General features: G+C 40.3%; 1 protein-coding gene across 6 annotated transcripts in view; it reads right to left on the bottom strand.

The window, feature by feature from the left end:
- The window catches only part of TAB2 (TGF-beta activated kinase 1 (MAP3K7) binding protein 2), a 48,623-nt gene extending 32,108 nt beyond the window's left edge, over positions 1–16,515 (bottom strand). For all 6 annotated transcript variants that reach the window (XM_080941964.1, XM_080941967.1, XM_080941965.1 and 3 more), the window contains exon 1: positions 16,164–16,515. The gene's annotated coding sequence lies outside the window, so the exon portion shown is untranslated. The remainder of the gene's footprint in view (positions 1–16,163) is intronic.
- Between the last annotated feature and the right edge of the window lie 2,416 nt (positions 16,516–18,931).

Below are 18,931 nucleotides of genomic sequence, written 5' to 3'. Positions count from 1 at the left end.
TGAGGACATTTTGTGGGTTGAGAATTTACTAATATAAATCTGACTGATAAAATACAAGCCTCTAGAGTTTTGATTTTACCAGGTTACAGGGATTTGTGACAGCTAACCACAGGGGGTGGATGGCTGGGAATTTGAGCATAGTCTGTCGGGCTGAGAGCAGGCCAGTCTGTCTGCCAGTGCCTTGCTGGCAGTAGTGTGGATTCCTTTTTAAAAAAATATTTCACACAACAGAAACAGCACTGCCAACACTATACTGTGCTCTACAGTGTAAACCCTTCACTTCCGCATGCACCTCTCCTTCAAATCCATCCTTAGGTATCTTTAGGGTCATGCGATTTAGATTAAAAATCTATTAAACGTACCTTTAAAAGAAAAATGGCAGAGTCCCATATATCCTAAGCTGACCTCAAACTCTCTGGGCAGCTTACTTACCCTCTTGCTTCCACCACCCCAGTGGCATACAGGTGTGCACTGCCATGCATGGCTTATGTTATGCTGAGCTTGGGGCCTTAGGTAAGCTAGGTAAGCATCTACCACCTGTACTATATTTACTTACTTTTTTTTTTTTTTTTACTGCTAAATTTACTTACTTTTTTTTTAAGTTTCAAAAAAAAAAAAAAAAATCCTTGAGTATATTCATCGTCCATGACCCTGTTACAGAAGGGACTGTTTACACAAGTGCATTCTGAACACATTCCAGTCCCCTCTTCCTTTTTCTCTCCATTAGTCCTCTTTGACCCCACCACTGTCTTACATCTACTTTTATGTTACATACAAAAAAAATATATGGTTTTATGTATTTTTATCACATCTGAAAGTGAGAATGTAAATGGTATTTGTCTTTCTGAAACTAACTCAATTTACTTATATCCATTTTCTTTTGAGCAGAAAGCATTTCCATTTGTGTACATACACCACATTTTCTTCATCCATTCATTTCTTTGTTGTACCTCTGTGATTTGAGTTGGATGCCTCTGGGCAAATACTGGAGTGGTTTGGGTGAGTCACATGGTAGATCTCTTTTTAGGTTTCTGAGATTTCATATTGATTCTCATAGTTGCTAGACTACCTTACATTCCCATCAACAGTATACATACGATTTCCTTTTGCTCACACCCTTGCCAGCATTTATTATTATTTGTTTTCTTAAAATTGATCTGCTTTTATTTCCCATCAGTCCCTATATCCTTAGGAATCAATTCAGGCTTTCTGAAAATATTCAAACCCCTTTCTTCCCTCAGTGAACAATGTTCTTGCTTAAAATGCAATTTCTCCTTTTTGACACATGCTAAAACTACTTCTTCATCATCAACTCTATTCTGACCTTCTTGAATCCTTCTCCCATGCTTCAGTCTTCATAAGCTCTATACTTACAATTACTAATATTCCTGTGGACCAATAAACACCACGAGTCATCATTTTTCTTGTATTGTTTTACTTTTTTGGTGACATGGACTATGTGCTTAAATAATTTAGAAATTGCCTATATGCAATATTGATATATAAAGTGTACAAAATAAGTAAAATGTTTTTAATGAATCAAACATCAGTCCTTTGTTTTACAATTTCAAATATCAGAAAATACATCAAGAAAGCCAAAATTCCACTAAGTAGCTGTTGTGGTTTGAATATGCTTGACTCAGGAATGGCCCTATTCAGAGGTGTGGCCTTGTTGGAGTAAGTGTGTCACTGTGGGCTTGGGCTTTAAGACCCTAGTTTTAATTGCCTGAAAGCCAGCCAGTCTTCTAGCAGCCTTCAGATGGAGATGTAGAACTCTCAGCCCCTCCTGCACCCTGTCTGCCTGGATGCTGCCATGTTCCTGCCTTGATAATGGACTGAATCTCTAAACCTGTAAGCCAGCCTCAACTGAATATTATCCTTGTAAGAGTTCCCTTGGTCATGGTGTTTCTTCACAGCAGTAAACCCAAGACAGCAGCTAAAATGGATATTCTAAAACCCCAATGAGAACCTAGGTACTCATTAAAAATCCACAAACTTATTTACTGGGCAGTAAGGAATCTCATGAATTTATTAATTAACTTAAGTTAGTAAATTAGGGAAGGAATACCTTAAAAGTAGAAAGAAAATACTTCATTTTAAAGTGTCTTCTAAGTACCCACAATACACACTTAAACTCTATGGACTAAGTTTCTTACACAGTTTAGTGGCAGGTCTTGGATTAGAACCTGGATTTTTGACTCATTCAGAAGCTATGAAGCAAACACTATTTCTGTCTTCTATAAAAAGGTTTAGTATGCAAGGTAGGTAAGGTTCCCTATTTCAGAAGGTAGAGAAACATGAAATATAAAGAAATAGTCTTGGAACTAAAATATACACTTATTAATATATATCTATTAACACACACGATGTAGTTTTAATTACTTTATGCAATTTCACCTAGTGATATATGAGATGAATGGTGTCCTATTTGCTGGTTACTATTTGAATTGTAAACACAGCATGTGGTTGCAGTTTTCTTTAAATAGCTCCAACATCTTTATTTCACATATAAAACTATAAAAACGAGTCTACCCATGGCCTGGAGGTGGGGTGAGATGACAGTAATGACACTGGAATGGTCTCTAGGTAATCTTCATAAAGGTCAGAGCAGACCTCAAAAGGAGAACAGGAATGAGGGTAGGAAATAAGGGATTGCTCTCCACACATAATAATCTATGCAGTTTGCTATGACTAAACAGAAAATACTTTTTCCTAAAGGGAAGCTCTTAGATTAACAGCAATGGAATTCAGACGAGGGAGAGAAGGGGTGGGTCTGGAACAAGTAAACCAAGCATCCTGACAATACACAGCCTAAACAACTTAACTGAAACTCAATTCACTAACACCTACCCAAGAATGCATTGTAAGCAGTGTGGCTCTGAGGCCAAGAACCTCACGAGTACTCCCTCTGACTCTTTTCTATCTTAACACAATCAATGGCTAAGTATCACTGATCACTCCACCAAGTTTCTTGAATCCATCCCACTATTACCACCTTAATGTTCTGGTTCTGCTGATATCTTGTCCTACTCAACAGCTTTGCTAAGCTGTACTTTACAACAGCAACAGGCCTCTTAAATGCCCAACATACAAACTGGGCCCTATCATATTGTTCCTATGAGAATCAAGGGATTTTAGAGTTGACTGGTATTGACTTTGGGTACTGATGTAGGGAATGCAAAAGAGGAAAGGTAAGAAGGAAGGAAATTTATAAAACAAAGCCAAGGAAGTTAGTGTGAAGGTTTGTATATGGTTGGCCCAGGGTATGGCACCACTAGGAGGTGTGGCCTTGTTGGAGTAGGTATATCACTATTCTCGTGTGCTTTAAGACCCTCATTCTAATTTTCTAAGACCAGTTTTCTATTAGCAGCCCTCAGATCAATATGTAGAGCTCTCAGCTCCTCCTGCACCATGCCTGTCTGGACACAGCCATGCTCCCACCTAATGATAAACCTCCGAACCTGTAAGCCAGTCCCAATTAAATTCGGTCCTTATAAAAGTTGCCTTGGTCATGTTGTCTGTTCACAGCAATGGAAGCCCTAAGACAGCTGCATGAAATCACAAAAGAACTGGCATCAAACTCACTGTACCTGTTCATCATGGATTCATCACTTGTAAATGCTGTCAGAATACCATCTGAGGACTTACTCATGTCAAGCTCTTCAAAATACTTACGAGGACTACTTCAGTTTATAAAGGCTTGTACAAAGCTCTGAATTATTAATAAAGAACTATTATTTGGTGACTAATATTAGAACCACTCATCTACCAAATAAGTATGGTTCAAAATAAATGTAATCTTTAAAATATCCATCCTCAAAATAATCTCCCAACTGTATGATTTCTGGTGTTCTTAACACCATATATCCAACTGTTTGTTGATAAACAGAACCAATTTACACTTTTGCAAACTATTTTGCTACTGTACAAAGTATACTAAACAGAAAGAAATTACAATTCATAACAAATCTGTATTTCCTCAGCTGACAAATTTTTATTTCTAGCCTCAATCTCATGCCTAAATTCCATTTTAAATATTTAATGAATTGCCTAGTTGATCTTATGAATTCTCAGTCTAGAAGGCATTTCAGAGCTAATGTGTTCAAAAGCAAGCTGACTGCCTAGCCCAGTCTCTACTTGCCATTTCCCTCCTCTTCCCAACTCAGTCAACAGCAGCTCCATGCTTCCAACTGCTTTGGCCAAACCCCTTGGGAGTCATTCTTGAATTCCCTTTCATGCCTCACATACGATTCATCAGCAGTTCCTACCCACACAGGGCTTGAAACACATCCAAAATCTGACCTTTTCTCACCCTTTACTGTTATTACCCTGGTTCCAGCCATTATTGCCTCTCATCTGGATCATTGCAATCATTTTCAATGACTTCTCAGTCATTTTCTTTGCTTACATCTTTGTTTTGTTTTCATAAATCTATTCTATACACTGTAATGTTTTTAAACGGAAGTTACCTGTTTAAAGACTATATAATCAGTTAATGATGTATAAAAAGTATATGGCATTGTCTAAGACCCAATCATGATAAATTTTAATCTACTTGAACTAGAAAGGGAACTGATAAATAGCACCTACAAAAACCATTCAGCCAACACATCCCTCATGATCAAAGACTGACTACATCTTGAGATCTGAAAATAGCTAGCAAGAGCTGTAAGGCAAGAAAATGGCATACACACGGAAAAGGAATGAAAATGGACTGTGCTCATGAGACACTGAAAACTCACAGAACTATTTAAATAGTTTTCGAAAGTCTCAGAATACAATGTGTATCCCCAGAAATCAACTATATTGGTATACATTAACAATGAACAATTAAAAGGCAAACTTACAACATAATAGCCACTTACAACTGCTTGTAAGGCCTAGGTATAAATCTACAGAAAGAAAAAAAAAAAGTGTACGCTTTGTATGCTGGAAACTACAAAATACTCAGGAAAGAAATAAAAAACTAAGTAAGCAGAGAAAGATACTATGTTTGTGGACCGAGTTAATAAAATAAGAATGTAAATTTTCTTTAAAACTGACCTATAAGTGTTATATAATTCCCACCAAAATCCCAGTGATACTAATATGAAAAGAAAACAGAAGAGCAAAAACAATTAAAAAGAATAAAGTTAGAGAAATTTGACAACTTACCATGTAGTTATAGTGTAATATTAGTGGGAAGGACAGATCCAAAGAACAAAAGAATAGAAAAATCTAGAAATGGACCCTTGCAATTATGGTCGTGTGACGTCTGTCAAAGTTGTAAAAGCAATTCAATTTATTCTCAAGCCAAAAATATTCAACCCAAACATCAGAACTTAATATAAAGATTAAATCAAAATAGATGATAGAGACATCTCTGTATAATACCTTCAAAGCTTCTTGAAACCTTTTATAACAGGAAAAAAAAATCTTTGAAGACAGATGAGTTCTGAGAGTTAAAAAAAGTTACAACACATAGAAGATAAAATTAATAGAAAAAATAGCTAGACTTTATAAAAAAAACTAAAACAAAAAACAAAAAAACCTATACATAAAAGACACTGTTAAGAGGATAAAAGTCATATGCTAGGAGAAAATTTGCAAAAATCACTAAAGAGACCAAAGTCTAGATGTCATAAATCTCTAAACTCATTAAAAAATATAATATATATATATATATATATATATATATATATATATATATATATATATATATATATAGAATATAGGCATACCACCGAGGATACATCAATAGCAAAGAAGCACATGAAAACATATTTACATAACTAGTTATTAGGGAATACAAATTAAGCTACGATAAGATATTACCTATGTGGCTGGCTGAGATAAAAGAAAAAACTGACAATATTAAGTGCTGGTGAAAACACAGAAAAAACAGATTCTTATACATTTCTAAGTACAATGTAAATGGCACAATATCCTGGAAAGGCAGGCAGCCAGCCAACAACCAACCATGTTTACTTTTAGAAACTAAAGGAAACAAAACATGATTTGGAAAGGAGCTCACACCAAACAGCAGTCAAAGGAGAATCGCCTATTCTATGCCTTTTCCAATTCCCTTGATCCAACAAAAGTGTTTTATGCACCAATAATTCATTCCTTGTTAATGCTGAAACTATACTGTTGCTAGATGTACTACACTTTAATCATATACTAATCTGAAGGATTTTGGATTCTCTAATTTGGGGCTATAAAAATTAGGCTGGGAGTTGTGTCGTATTTCGCACACAAACTCAATTGAAAAGCCTTAATGACTGCTTCTCTCACATTCTTTGTATCCAGTCCATTTGCTCTTACATATGTATCTGAGTGCCCTCGTCCCTTTCACATATTGATATGCCACATCTCTTGGGCCTAGTAGGAATACTATTGATTTTCTATGCCATATTGTGACTAACATCCACTATTTGGTACACTTCCCTGTGCTGATGGCCACATCTCATTTGTTATTAGTGAGAATAGTGACCTGCTCACTGAAGTAACTATACAAAATCTGGCTACTTTCAAAAAGCAAAAAACCTTTTCCAATCATTAGTCTTTTCTGTTGAAATAGGCAAGGTGTCTTTTGTAAAGTGGTACTTCTGTCCAGCAACACAGAGACCAGCAAGAACACCTCAGAATCCTCTGCTTAAGTGAAAGGAACCGGCTGATTCATCACTTCCTACCTTGGTGCACTCATGTGCACACCCAGCACACAACTCCCAGCTTTATTTTCCTAATGTCAAACCGGAGACCCCAAAGTCCTTCAAACTAATGAATGTTTTAAAAAATTATAGTATAAAAAAATTATAGTATATTCCAACAATATCATGCTTTTTGGTATTAACAAGGAATGAATATTGATTCATATAACAATCTACTTGGATCAAGGGTTATTAGATACTTAAAATAAAAAGCTAATCTCAAATGGTAACATAATGCATGATTCCACTTATGCAACTCTCAGTGATGAAACTAGTATTGGTAGGGAACAAATTGGTGCTTGTCAGGGGTTAAGGTCGAAGGAAACAGACTATAAAGGAACAAGACAAAAGAGTTGATGATGATTAAAAGTTCTACCCTGACATCAGTCTAACAATGATGACTACCTAAATCTACACACATATAGAAAAAAATATACAAATAACAATAAACCATGTTCTAAGATGTAAAGAAAATGCAAATTAAATGCAAATTAAGTTTTATCTTAAGACTCCTTGCTCATCTTCCTTGCTCACCTTGGGTAAAATCTAAAGTCTTTACCACAATCAAAAGCCCTACAGGGAATGTACACACTTAGATAGCATTTCCTAGTTTCCCATTCCCTCACTCATGTTCGCTCCTAAGGCCTTTCAGTTCCTGGAAGATAGCAAACAAGTTTCCATGAATAGGTCTCTGAATTTGCTACATCCTGTATTTCAAATACCTGCTCAAATACTACCTGCACAAAAATCTATTTTCTTCCATATAAATAGAAATTATGTCTTTCCCCCCCTACAATGGAATCTTAAAACCATTACACAAAACTCAAACAACTTCCAAACTTCATTGTTCCCCTGGTCTGTTCTATATTGGAGAATGTTGTCAGGATCACCAGGAACTCAATCCACGAACATGTGATCCTTTACCTCTACTTCACACTCAGTTTTCCTTCCTCACGTCAGTCACTAACCCAATTTCCTTTATTTCAAAGCCTGAATTCTGATCCCTGGCAACTCTAAAAAAGACAAAGCCTGTCTTTCCCCCCTATTCCAGCATTTTCTCCACTACAGCCAGTCTTTTTAGAATGCTAAGTACTAGAGTTCCATCAGTAACAAGACAAAGTCAAAGTGTTCTTTACAGAGTACACAAATATCTTCACACTCTGTCCTCTTCCTCATTTTCCATCTTACAAACCATTAGAACTTAATGTACCACAGAACTATCATTTTTAGACCTTCCTACCTCCATGTTACCTTTTCTAGTGAAATTTCTTTGCATAGGTGTGTCACTGAAGCAAGTAAGACCTGAAGTGTTTTCTGGTTCTTTTAATCATGGGACACTATAAACATTGAAATACTGATTATAAGATCACTAGCTCCATTTTCCCATGGATATCTTTTTTTTCAAAAGGAACTTCTCATTCCACTTCAAAACTGCATCAACGGGACATGACAGTCATCCTCCAAATCTATGTCATTGTTCACGAGTGGAAAATCTAATGAAGAGAATAAGGATGTCTCACTCAGGCCAACCAATCACTTCCCCTTAAAAATCTAAGTGTGCAAGTATACTTTTATATATAAGAAAGCAGAATCACCATATGTGGAAGTGGGAATTTTCTTCTGAAATCCCCATTTCCACTTGTATTTATTTTTCCCCTTTCTGGGAAGTCATCAGGAAGATAGGGTAGTACTACTTCATCTGAGCTCAACTGTGCCACATTCCAGTCACAGAGTGAGCACCAACAGTTACCCTCAGTGTATATACAGAACATGTTTGTGCTCAGTGGCTTTACATGTAATCTGTTCTGAATTCTTTTTTTTTCCATTTGAGACAAGAGTCTTATGTATTCCAAGCTCGACTCAAACTCACCATAAAGCTAAGGATGACTCTGAACTTCTATTTCCTCATGCCTCCAATCCCCAGGACTGGGATTACAGATATTCTTTAAAAACTTTTAAATCAAAACTGTCTGTGCCTATATTGCCTGCTTCTCTCTATAACTATACCTACTTATAATAAGCACCAATAGAGACCTATAATCCATAAATATTAGTATAAAATAAAAACAAAGACACAATCTACAGATCAAGAAAAAAAATTAGTGCTGGAAAAACTAGATTTATAACCAAAAAAAAAAAAAAAAAAATGGAAGCAAATATATAACTATACAAGAGGCTTTACGTACAGTTGGGTTTTTAAAAGATATAGGATCACTTTTTTCATTTTTGGTGCTACAACTAACTCACTGACACCAACTAGGCTCCAGGTAGATACTGTGCTAGGTAATACAAGAACTAAAGAAAATATAGTTACAATTACTATGTAAATTAGGCAACACAATATTCATTTTGTAAGAGAAGTCTTGTGTATACACCCCACACACACAAGTATAAACCCACTTACACATAATACAAAACAATAAAGTCTTTTTAAAAGTTTGAATGATATCAGCAACCGAGCTCCAGTGATAACAGTTAAACAACAGTATTTACTATCTCTGAGTAATCTGAAATTAGACTCGGGTGATTTTAAAGCCAGATCTCTTAAAGTTAAACCTCTAACACACTGAAATCAATTACTTAGTTGATACAACAGTGATTGACAATCTGACAAGTTAAACAGATCAACTCAAAAGCAGCATTGTCCCCAGTTTCTGAGTGGAATTAAATCAGGTGACTTAGTTTTCTATACCTGTAACTTCAGCTCATTAGGATTCAGACTTTCTCTGCCTAAAAAACCCCACGACTAGTTCTGCAAGATCAAACTGTTCAGATAAACTTATTTCTATCCCAAAGTTTATTCTCTCAACGATAAGTCATAAAAAAAAAATCCTACTGAACTGCCATAGACTGTGCACTGATACAACCAGCAGTAACTTTGGATCACACAAATGGTGTGCTTAATCTGCTAACACTGTCAAGTTAGCATTAATGTATAAAAGGTCAAATGAAAAGTCACTAATGCAAAAATTATAGTCTTATTTAATATCTCAATTAACAAACTAGAAAGTAAAAATTCACTAATCAAAATTACTATATAATAAACCCATGCCTTTGAATAATTCTCTTAATAATAATCAGCATTCATATAGTTCCACTATACGCATATCTTTACATTCTTGCCTCCTCTTTCTTTCCTCCATGGACCTTCCCAACATGGACAGTAGTATTTAGCTTCTGGGACTTCAACTAGAAGACCTTAATTAAGTCACATCTTTGTTATTGTTCCTTAAATGAAACAAGAATGCCATGTTCTTTAGCAAGGCAAGTAATAGAGTACATGTTCTTACATTACTTCCGCTCTCCTCTGCTGGACCTGTCGGTGAACCAGACTTTCTTCCTGGAGCCACACGGACCTTCTCCACAGTTGATTAGCAGACAAACAATAACAGAACTACAGACACTCAACTACCATTTCATTTAATTCCCAAATAAGACCATAGTGTGCCAGACTTCAACACACTGAAAAAAACACTATTTGTGAGGGCTGTTTTGGTTGTTTTTATACTGTTGGGTAAGTGTGTGAGTGCATGCACCTACCATGGTATGTGTGGAGGTCTGAAATACACTCTCTCCTACCACGGTAGTCCATGGGATCAAACTCAGGTTGTCAGGCTTGACTATAGGCAATTTACCTGCGGAGCCATCTCTTTGGCCCAGTGATAGATCTTTTTTCTTGTAATTCAAGAAATACTTTGTATAAATGGCTCAAGGACTTTTGGCCAGTTCAGCTTTTAAATTTTAGGGAATCGAGAATCATTACTCATTAGGTAATGGATGCTTGCATCAGGAGAAAGCCGACCAGTGCTACCATTTAAACATACAGAGAATGGTCACTGTGAAGAGAGTGCTGGATGTTCCTCTCTCTGTGCAAACACCATCATTCTCCTGTTAGGAATGGCAGCAAAGACTGGGCCATTCAGTTCATACAGGGCTGCAGATCAACTGTCTTAAGGATAAACAACCTAAAGTTAGTTAAGGTATATAATTATACGTGAATTATTTTTCTGTTTTGCCTTTAAAAGCTGCTATATCCCACAGGGTGTGGTAGCACGTTTGTGACCCCAGGTACTTTGAAGGCTAGGGCAGAAGTATAAGAGGTTAGTCTGGACAACTTGGCTAGATCTTGTCCCAAAACAACACAACAACAAAGAAAGAAAAAAAAAGAAAGATTGAGGTGCTACCTTAATGACAGACCGTTGCTTAGCATGCACTGAGCAAACTACTGCTCAACAGGCAGGAGGAGGTACTATCACCCCATTTCATGTTCATGTCAACAGCATAAAGAGTTAATAACCAACTGCCTATCTGTAATTTAATTAATTCATTTTTTTAGATTTCTAGGATTCTTTCTCAAAAGTATTGCTAGACTTAAAAATACGTAAGTTACAAGATTTTCCCTAACAACGCAGGCCATGCTTACTTACATTAAGGCTAGAAGCCCAGCCAGGCCTTTATCTAGATCACAGCATCAGAGGCAGACGGACTGCAGTGAGCTCTGGGTCAGCTCAGGGCACATGGCAAACCTCTTCCTCAAAACAAAACAAAACTCACACACTCAAAACCTAGTCTAGTGTGGCCCATAACCTTTCAGACAGGAGATTACTACAAAGAACAGTGCTGCAGGACAGACAGAACACAGGGAACAGAGCACGCCTTTAGTCCTAGCACTCTGGAGGCAGAGGCAGGCAGAGCTCTGGTGTGTTCAAAGCCAGCTGGTTGGCAAAGGTTTCTGAGAACCTACACACAATTAGTGGTGGAACAAAAGGCAGCCAATACCAACCACTCAGCACACAGCCTGTTAACTCCAGGCCATGCCCTCCCCAACCTGTGAAGGCAGAGAGGAAAGGAAGCCATGCTCCATTTTGAGGAGCTCAGTCATCTCCCAGTGTTACAAAGATTTGCAATTCGAATGGCTATTCTGTTTTTCTTCAAAATCTCATTCACAAGTTACACATTTCACCTTTGTAAATGTTTTCCTTAATATTGTATAAAGGGTATGAAATACTCTATACAATAAAGGAGAAAAACTGACAGTTGGTATTACTCAACATTTTTTGTGCCATGCACGCACTGTGCTAAATGCCTCAAGTGTCTGCATAAACTGGCATTTTATTCAGTTCTTGCTGTCCATTTGTCAAAGTGTTCAGATCCAGTTTATTGAGCTAAATGACAGGCCCATAATGCTCCTTCACCAGAAAGCTGTAATGGTCCTCCTGTATTAGACTAGATACGACACAAATCAACTCTCCAGAAAGCACCAGCGACAGTCCTTTAAATTCTATTACAGGCAAGGCTGCTCCAAGTAGCCAAACGAAATGTGGCTCTCACAACGTCCACATAGTGCTGGCAGAACCTGCTTCAGTTACCAACTCGGCAGTGTTTATTTTGCAGAGCTCCAGAAAGGCAGCAAACAAAAATGGCACAATTTATCTCTTGCATTTAATTTGTATTTCAATGTACCACTTAATCAACAGAAACCTTATCCAATTTATTTTACAGATTAGAAAATAGGCTAAGAGAAGCTAAGAAATCAAATCTGGTTTTAAATCAAGTGGCAAAGTAGAATGTGCCCAAAACTTTGGATTCAAACAAGAGTGGTAAATTCCAGAATTTTCTACTGAGTCACAAAGTAGCTTTCTAAAGTACTAACAATAGGAAATCCCTACTAATTGAAACGCTGTAACAATTTGTAATTCAGAAGCACAAATACAATTTTGTTTCCAAGTTATAAAGGATATTCTTGGTTTAAGAAAAAATGTCACTGGATAGTTTTATTTTCTGAAATCCAGACTGGTACTCACTGCAGATCTCAGATCAAACAATGTCCACTGCTCAGCTTCCCTGCTTTCCCCCAGACACATTTTACTCATTTTTGATGAGTACCACTAACATGTAACTATGAGAACAGACAATTTTCTCTGTGCTCAGTCCTGTGTCTCTAGGATCTAGGTGTCCCAGACACTACTAGTCATGCTTAATAAAAACTTGAAAAGTGAATGAAAACTTGGTACCCAGTAGAAATTCAATGATCATAGCACTCTCTTTATAAGCAGAATACTCTGTGTATAGTAAAAATTCTGAAATGGAAGTGATGATTATGATATGAAGGAGAGCAAGGGCATGCATTATAAGATCGAGGCAGTGCTCAAATCAAGACCCTGTCTCAAACAAACAAAGGCCAATAAAGTAGTCACATTCAGCAAAACCTTATTTAATCAAACACCACTGAAAGATGGTGGTAAATATCCTCATGAATTAAGTTTTGAATTAATGCACTTTTAGCCTGGCAAAACGTAAAAATTTCTACTGAAATCTTCAAACATGAACTTGTCAGCTAGCAATTCTCTGAGTCAAGAGAACCTAAGTGAAATATGTAATTCCCCTCCCATTTCCTTTAAAAAACAAAACCTAGAAGAGTGAACGTGGGTATAAAGCACCATCATAATAAACAGGCTGTTCTGAGATGAGGATACTCAGAAAATGAAAGACAGAGCCTTCCCCTCAATACTGTCCTCTGTTACCAACCTCACACTGAGTTCAGTGATTAACCAAGGAGAATGCACAGTACCTAGCAACTCCGAGAGTACTTAGGGATTTTGCCTTTTTGACTAAGTGTGTGTTCTTGAATTTTTAAGGATCAGAATAATTATGACATAAAACATTAAAATACTGGTAAATACTTATGGGAACATAAGCCAGAGGTCAATAAAGTGAACATATATTTAATTTTCACTTAACTTTAGTGTCTCCAAATTTATCATTTGAATACAGTACTAAGTGAAGACACACACAGCTTGTGAGTGGCCATCAAAAGTGGCTATCAGTTACTTTCCTATACTTGGCAGGCATCTAATACCCACATTTCCATCTTCCTAACTGTTCATCCAATCCTCGGCTAGCATCTACCTCTCCATGTGTGCAGAGCACTGACCCGCACACCTGCCTCTATTATTGTGTAATCCTGATCTTAAAAAGACAGCATAAGTCAAAACAAAAGCATCACTGCTCTTCCTTGGGGCTCATGAATCTTGCTAAGCAGAGACATAACAAAATTTAAAATTTTAATCCATGTTTTATAATCTATATTATAAATATTTCCTGGAACTTTTAAAAAAGATAGGAAGGCAAAACCTCTTTTCTAAAGTATCTTGATATTCATAAAATAAGGATTTAGTGTGCACGTGTGTGTAACTTGTTTTAGAAAGTTCATCCTACAGGGACTTTTCTATCACATACCTCATAAACTCAAGCAATCCATATTATGCCTTATGCTTATTTCTCAAAATGAAGGTGGCCCACTGATTTCAAACCAGTTCTTTGGTAATTTTCCTTACATAAAAGTAGAATAAAGCTTTTATTTCTGTCAAGGCACAAAACAATCATATTAAGACCTTTGCCAGAGTATAAAACACTCAATGAGGACATAGTTGGGAGTCTAGGCAGTGCCTACCTAACTGCAGAATCTGCCTCATTTTACTAGGTGTCCAACTACGTATCTCACCATACCCTTACTAACGGAAGGCACTTCTTTCCAGAGTATTAAAAACAGGTGGCTTCTTCAATCAGGTGGGGTTGGCTTAAAATTTGCTCATCGAGAAGCGAATTATCTTCACCTTTGATCATTTCATCTACTTAGTTATGAGTTATACAAACCCAGGTTCTATTATAGGAGGTCACAGAGAACATTTTGATAGTGTTATTTCCAGTGTCCTTTGGAAACCATTTCTAACTCAGAAAAAACTATCTGATGAAACAAAAAGAAAGTTGAAGTCACGGCATTGTATTCAGTGGATAACATAACAATTACCATATTCAACTTTCAGTTTGATTCTTTAAGACTGAAAGCATAAAGCACTCTCTATTACACATCGGTACAGGGCAAGCAGAGGTTCTGAATCACTGGGATTTTTGTTCTGTTTCCTGCTAATACACAGATAGCACCACCATTCGACATATTCATTCCACACACGTTTGAAAAGCTACAGAATCCTTTCTGGACTATCTGGCTACTAGCTCAACTCATGAATCTGAAATTTATTCCTAAGGATTCGAATAAAAGTAGCAAGCTAAAGCATATAGTAAAAGAAAAGGCAACTGTTCATTTATTAGAAATATGTATAGTTTCAAAAAGGTTTCAAAATGTGTGGTTTTAAAAGAAACCATGGATTCACTTTTACAAAGACATTAAGGGTGTTTCTGAAAAGGTGTCAAAACTCTTGCTGTACCAAGGGTGGTAAACAGTGATAACTAAAAGCAAAACAAACAAGCAAGCAAGCAAAAACTCTCATCTGTACCCGGTGAGATTCCTGGCACAATCTGAACCTGCATAATGAGCACTATCTTTGAGTGCACTAGGACACAAACGAATTCGTCTTATAAACTGGCAATCAACCTAACCCTAAGATGTGGCACTTTACTAACTTACCCAGACCTGACAAAATGGATGCAAAGCTCCAGTGTCTGGTTGTTGCCTCGAATACTGCGTTTGTGTCCAAGAACTTTCCAATGAGTAAAAGCCCATCTACCAACAGCCCGCAGTGCTTTGGGAACCAAACCTTCACGGGGACTAGAATACAAGCTCCATGTGGCTGCAAATCTCCTCCACTCTCCTGGAAACCCCTCTTATCAGAAACATTTGAAGAATTCATCCATAACAATTAAGCTGACTTGAATGGAAACTTAGCATCTCAAATATACTATATATGGAATGAAACTTGGCCAAACACGTAAATACAAACTCATGCTCCCTGACACTTTCGGTCTACAACTCTGAGCCAACAATTCGACAGCATCAGCAACCGACAGATCCACCTGTCACCTGTCAGCAACGCCCAGTGACCCTAGTTAAGCCTCCCGCTTTCAACCACCACCTCACGGTCGGGCTGGTGAATCGGTCAAGAAAATCAGAGTAGACCTGTGGACTCTAAGGGGGCCACCTAGTCACAGCGGGGTATACTCCCCATTTCGAGGAAGGCTGCGGAAAAGCAAAATCGGAAAGGAAAGGGAGCGAGGTGCTTCCTCTTAACCCTGCACTTAAAACTTCCCCGGCTCTCCCTTAACTCGCGGGCCCCGAAGTCATCGTTATCCAGACCTGGGTTCCCCCAAAGGCGTCTGGTTCCCTCCCTCCCACTTCCAGATCACAGGCCTGGGGGCGGGCAGGGGGCAAGGCACCCCCACCCCCGGCTCTCTCCGGCGCTGGGCTCCAGGGCAGGCCCGGTCCCCCTCCCCCGACGCCCCGGAGCCCAGGCCAGGCCCCAGGCTCCCCGCCCCCACCCTCCCTGCAGGACTTGGGGGGCCTCCCTGCGCCTCGCCACCGCGGGCAGGACCCGGGCGGAGCGGGGACGAAGGCGAGGAAGGCGCGGGCGTCCCACTAGGGCCTCGCGCGCCGGGCAGAGCCGGTCCCCGACCCAGTGCAGGCGCGGGGAGCCGGGCTAGGGATCCCGCCGAGGCCCCGCAGCGCCGTCCGCTTACCCTTCGCCGCCGCCGCGGCTTCCCCCTCCTCCTCGTCCGCCGCCGCCGCCGCCGCCTCTCCCACTTGGGCAGCCGTCTCCCCCGTCGTCGCCGCTGCCGCCTCCGTCACCACGGCCGCCGCCAGCGCCGATTCCACCCGGCAGGGGGGACACCTCAGCCCTCCCTCCCCGCTCAGCCCCCTCCACCCGGCCGCCGCCGCCAACTCCCTCCGGCCGCCGCCGCCGCTCGCGGCTGAGGGGGAGGGGAGGGGGTCGGCCTGGGGCGCCCCGCCGCCGGCGCCTGGCGCGGATCAAAGCGATGGCCCGGGCGGCGTCGCCGCGGCCCGCTGCTCGGCTCCGGCTCGCACGGCCGCCCTGCCTCCCTCCGCCCCCACCCCCCGGCCGCTCGCCTGCCCTCCCCCCACCCCCCCAACTCTCGCTCGCTCGCGCCGCGGCTCCACCAGCCCAGTCCGCATCAAAATACGGCCTCACAATATGGCGGCGCGGCGGCCGGCAAACACCGCGAGATCTGAGGCGGCGGCCGTGACGAGGGCTCCCTCCGCCGTGTGGCGGGGATGCTCTGTCCACGCCCCACCCTCCGGCCGCCCCCGTCCCCACGCCCGTCTCGCCGTGGCTGGAGGCGACGCGTCCGGCGTCCGGGCTGAGGAGGACAGTGCGGGTCCCTCACGTCCCGCCGGGCCGCGCCGAAGGCAGGGTGGGAGGGAGGGGAACTGAGCGCCGACCGCTGCGCGCGCCGACGAGGGGCTCGCGGGTCCGGAAGCGGGTGGCGGGCTGTGCGAGCCGTGCGAGCCGGCGGCCCCGCTTGGGGTGACGGGCGGGGACCCTGCAGGCCGTGGCGGGGCCGGTGGGCCTGCGGCGGAGGCGAGCGCCCGGCCTGCGGGGCCTGCGGGCCTGCGAGCCGGACACACCCCCTTGGAGCCGGGCCGCGCCGAGGCCGCGGGCTGCCCAGCGACCCGAAGGGGGCCGGCGGGACGGACGGGGCCCGGGCGGTGCGGGACGAGTCTTGGAAGCCTCAGGACACGAGCGGAGTTTGGCTCGGGGACCCTCCTTGAGCAGCGGTGTAGGGGGATGGGGACGCCGGGAGAGAAAAATGATCTAAATCATACAAGGGAGTTGTTTCGGTTTTAACTGCACGTTCCTAGAAGTCCTAGAACCAGAGCCAAAGACACTTCAGCTTGGAGGGGAGAGAGGGGGACACTTCAAGTTTTTGTCTTCTTAAAGATGGTTTCCCTCAGGGGTGGGGGCGGGGGAAGTGTTCCACGTTCAGATGTTTCTCACAGTGTAAAATATTTATTTAAAAATCTTGGCGCTTTCACATGGCAAAAAAAGCTCTTTTTTTCCTGACCCTGTCCAAAGTGCATATTGCTGCCAGTTTCTTCCTTGAAGAAATTCATACTACCGAGAAAAATCCCGAAGGACTTTTTATTATTCTATTATCAGTATAGGCTCCATAGGTGCGGAAGTTTATTGTTTTTTTAAAGCCTCCTTTTAAAAACGCTTAAATATAACCCTTTCACCTCCTTTACCACACTCATTAAAAAAAAAGAAAGAAACCTAAAATATTGGGGTTTAGCTCCCATTAAAAACTTTTAGCCCTTCAGAAGTCAGAGTGCTAATGATTTACAACATTGGAACTTTTTAAGTTTTTCTCTAGGTTGGAGATGACATTAAAAAAGTAAAAGGATATACTTTGTAAAAGTTGTGTGTGTGTGTGTGTGTGTGTGTGTGTGTGTAGTAAAAGTAAATTATAATTTACATAGTAGGTGCTGTTTCATTAATTCACAGTGACAAGTCATTGAACCTAATACTACAGCAGTTCTCTGAGGAATTATTTCCATAGTCAGTATAATGACTTTAGATTAATTGAATAAGCTATTAAGTAAACTGCTCTTAAACAGTGAAAACATGCACTTCTGTAATAATAGAATTGGGGTAAGTAAAAATAATAGTTTCTGTTCAAAATTTGTTTTATGAAATGTACATGTATACATTTTAATAGAAATATATTTTCTATATAAACAAATGCAATGGGTGCGAGTAAAGGAAGAGAAGATGTAACGGTATGTCCCTGCCCAAATTTGAAGAACTCGGATCTCTAATGAAGAGATAGCCTCAGACAGCTGTGGAGAGGAAAATTCTATGAAAGAACTAGTCTTTATAAAACAACAACGAACAAAAAACTTCTGGGATCTTGCAAGAAACAAAGACCCCGGATTAAAGGAAGCTAAGGAACATGACATCTTAATGTGACATGGGACCCCAACATTGATCCCTTTCTGGAGAAGAGAAAGTTACAAAGTATTTTGTTAGGATAATGGGGTAAAGCTGGGCGTGCAGTACTGATAGAACATAAGTATTGTGTTATCGTTAACTGTCCCACATTCGATCTGCATTCTAATATTCTTAAACACGCTGAAGTGTTAAAGAGGTAAAAACTTTCCTCCGGGTGACCCAGAAAAATGGCCTGTATGCCATCTCTGTGTGTATACATTCATATAAGCCATACATATACAGAAAGAGTGATGCTAAGTTTTAAATCTTGGTCAACCAGAGGCAATTTAAAAGTCAAATTTGATGAATCTAGGCCATCTATACTGTCTCGACATGTTTTGAAAGTTTGGGGCAACATCCGTCCAGTTCTCAAAAATCACTCAGGCCCAAAAGATCTTGCAATTTCTGATGTTTGACGTTATTACAGAACAGATACTTTCAGAAAAACCAATGTGGGCTAGAGATGCATTGTAGTGTTAGAACATACGCTTATGTGGG

Source organism: Micromys minutus, assembly GCF_963924665.1.
Source record: "Micromys minutus genome assembly, chromosome: 30".
NCBI lineage: Eukaryota > Metazoa > Chordata > Mammalia > Rodentia > Muridae > Micromys > Micromys minutus.
This window is presented reverse-complemented; position numbering and strand designations above follow the sequence as displayed.